This window comes from Penaeus monodon, chromosome 5 (genome assembly GCF_015228065.2).
Source record: "Penaeus monodon isolate SGIC_2016 chromosome 5, NSTDA_Pmon_1, whole genome shotgun sequence".
Classification (NCBI taxonomy): Eukaryota; Metazoa; Arthropoda; class Malacostraca; order Decapoda; family Penaeidae; genus Penaeus; species Penaeus monodon.
Genome location: NC_051390.1, coordinates 24,040,794 through 24,043,293, shown reverse-complemented (window position 1 = coordinate 24,043,293; position 2,500 = coordinate 24,040,794). Strand labels below are relative to the sequence as shown.

Below are 2,500 nucleotides of genomic sequence, written 5' to 3'. Positions count from 1 at the left end.
TGACAGTGAAAGTGGGAGAGAGGGGGGGAAGAGAGAGAGAGAAAATAAATTTCCACTCTCAGTACATTACATAAGCGTGTGTACATAAAAATGTATAAATGTATGTGTGTGTCTGTGTATATGACTGAACCATCTACTCCACAGTAGAGGTGGAATCGAGGTCGTGGAGGGGGGGGGGGGAGTTGGCGCAGTGGGCAAGGAACCGAAGCCGAACGAGTACTCCGAAAAGGACCGGTTCGAGCATTTCACCTCGTTACCTGCGGAAGTGTTAGCTCGGGCGTTGCGGGAGAAGTCGTACCTTCGCTGTCGTTAAGAGTTGTAGCATGTGGCAGAAGGGACCGTGCTAGTGGTCGTTTGGTAGTGTGAAAGGAAATAATTATATATATGATTGATTGATATTCGTAAAGAATACGTACACACACAAATGTGTGTGTGTGTGTGTGTGTGTGTGTGTGTGTGTGTGTGTGTGTGTGTGTGTGTGTGTGTGTGTGTGTGTGTGTGTGTGTGTGTGTGTGTGCTGCGTGCGTCTGTGTGTGTATGTATGTATGTATGTGCATGCGTGCGTGCGTGTGTCCTACTGCAGAAGAGAACTGGCTGACATTCCCTTTCGCTATCACTTGCTATAAGCTCGAGGGAGAAAGTATAAAAAAACGGCAAAAGCATCAACTGCCGTCTGTGCCTTTTTTCCCGTGCGTAGCTGGAAGAAGAGTTAGATAATGCACATGTAGATCCCAGAATGCGATTGGGTGATGAAAAAAAAAGAAAAAAAAAAAAGGAAAATTCTGTCTCGGCGTCACCGATTCGCCGAAAAACTTCAGACGTTTCCCAGCAAAATGGTATTGTGTGTGTGTGTGTGTGTGTGTGTGTGTGTGTGTGTGTGTGTGTGTGTGTGTGTGTGTGTGTGTGTGTGTGTGTGTGTGTGTGTGTGTTTGTTTATATGTATGGATATATACATATATATGTATATACACATATGACACATATGTGTGTGTATACATACATGCATAAATATATATATAAATATATATATATATATATATATATATATATATATATATATGTATACATTATCTCTCTCTCTCTCTGTCTCTCTCTCTCTCTCTCTCTCTCTCTCTATATATATATATATATATATATATATATATATATATATATATATATATATATCCATTGACACTATTTGTTATCAGTCTTTTTCAAGCGGGTGTTAATTCCATGATAAATGGGATCACGCGTTGAAGTAATGTTATCTTGCGACCCCTGACATCTCCGCCACAAGATAAAAATCCCCCACCGCACGACTGACGGCAGTCTGCGAGAGGCAATCCCTACGCTATTGAAGGTGGTCATTGTGTGTGAAAAGTTGCATGCGGAGGAGAATGACATTGCGTCATGACAGACACTGAGTACATTTGAAAACGTGGTAAACATCTCCGCATGTAGTGATGCTGTAGATATGTTCGTACCCGTTTATTTCCATGGCAGAATTGTTCTAATTAGTTGTGATTATTCTCTGCTTGTGTACTTTCTGATCATTCTGCGGTACTGTAGCATTACCGAACCCGTAGACAAACACACTACGTAGGTAGCAAGTGACGTGGACATCGATTGGGCTCGCCAGTTGCTAAAATGTTTATGACCCTGAATGGATACCGATTATAAGCCGAAGACGGTGCAAATCTACTATGGGATGATGTCCACTCATAGCATGCTGTGTAGAGATCATTTAGTTTTTAGTATCTGTCTATAGTTACTTGATATATATATATATATATATATATATATATATATATATATATATATATATATGTGTGTGTGTGTGTGTGTGTGTGTGTGTGTGTGTGTGTGTGTGTGTGTGTGTGTGTGTGTGTGTGTGTGTGTGTGTATGTGTTTTATATATGTATTTGTTGTATGATATATATATATACTATATATATATATATATATATATATATATATATATATATATATATATATATATATATAGTGAGGTGCTGTATGACTAAATATTATCGAGGCATTCCCAAACGAAGGATAACAATGTATAACGACATTCAATTTTAGCGAAGAACGGAACAATATGTGTTTGTTCTCCAATCACGACTAATATGTAAAAGTCAGAAGGATAAGTCGCAGAGCTTAGTGCAGAGCCACCATAGTTGAAGGCTATGCTACAGTATCCTTTTTTGCCTTATCAACTGGGAGAGGGTTAAATATAGACTGCGCTGCCAGACGGAGAACAGAACACACACTAGACTACCTTGAGAAACCACAAAAGGAGATTTAGGGGTACTCCTGAAAGTTTGCATGGACGCCTCTTGGGATCCAGAAGGACGCTGAGTGCGTAGATGTTTGTGGCTGATCTGTGAAGAGGAGTGTTGGGAGTTGGGTGCCGTGTGCACCCAGAGAAGCTGAGAAAAAAAGTGTTTTGAGGGACGGACCACTGCCGGGTTTTGATTGTTAGTACTTATTATGATTATCTTTGTTTAGTCATGCAATT

General features: G+C 40.0%; 1 protein-coding gene across 5 annotated transcripts in view; it reads left to right on the top strand.

Annotated features, from left to right (window-relative positions):
• Positions 1-2,500, top strand: part of LOC119573130 (hexokinase type 2-like) — a 23,368-nt gene that overhangs the window by 11,541 nt on the left and 9,327 nt on the right. The window contains exon 1 of one of the 5 annotated variants that reach the window (XM_037920183.1): positions 1,297-1,342. The exons of 2 other annotated variants lie outside the window; for them this stretch is intronic. The gene's annotated coding sequence lies outside the window, so the exon portion shown is untranslated. Of the gene's footprint in view, positions 1-1,296; positions 1,343-1,391; positions 1,424-2,500 lie in introns of those variants that run through there. 2 more of the 5 variants (XM_037920184.1, XM_037920186.1) reach the window with 2 other exon arrangements.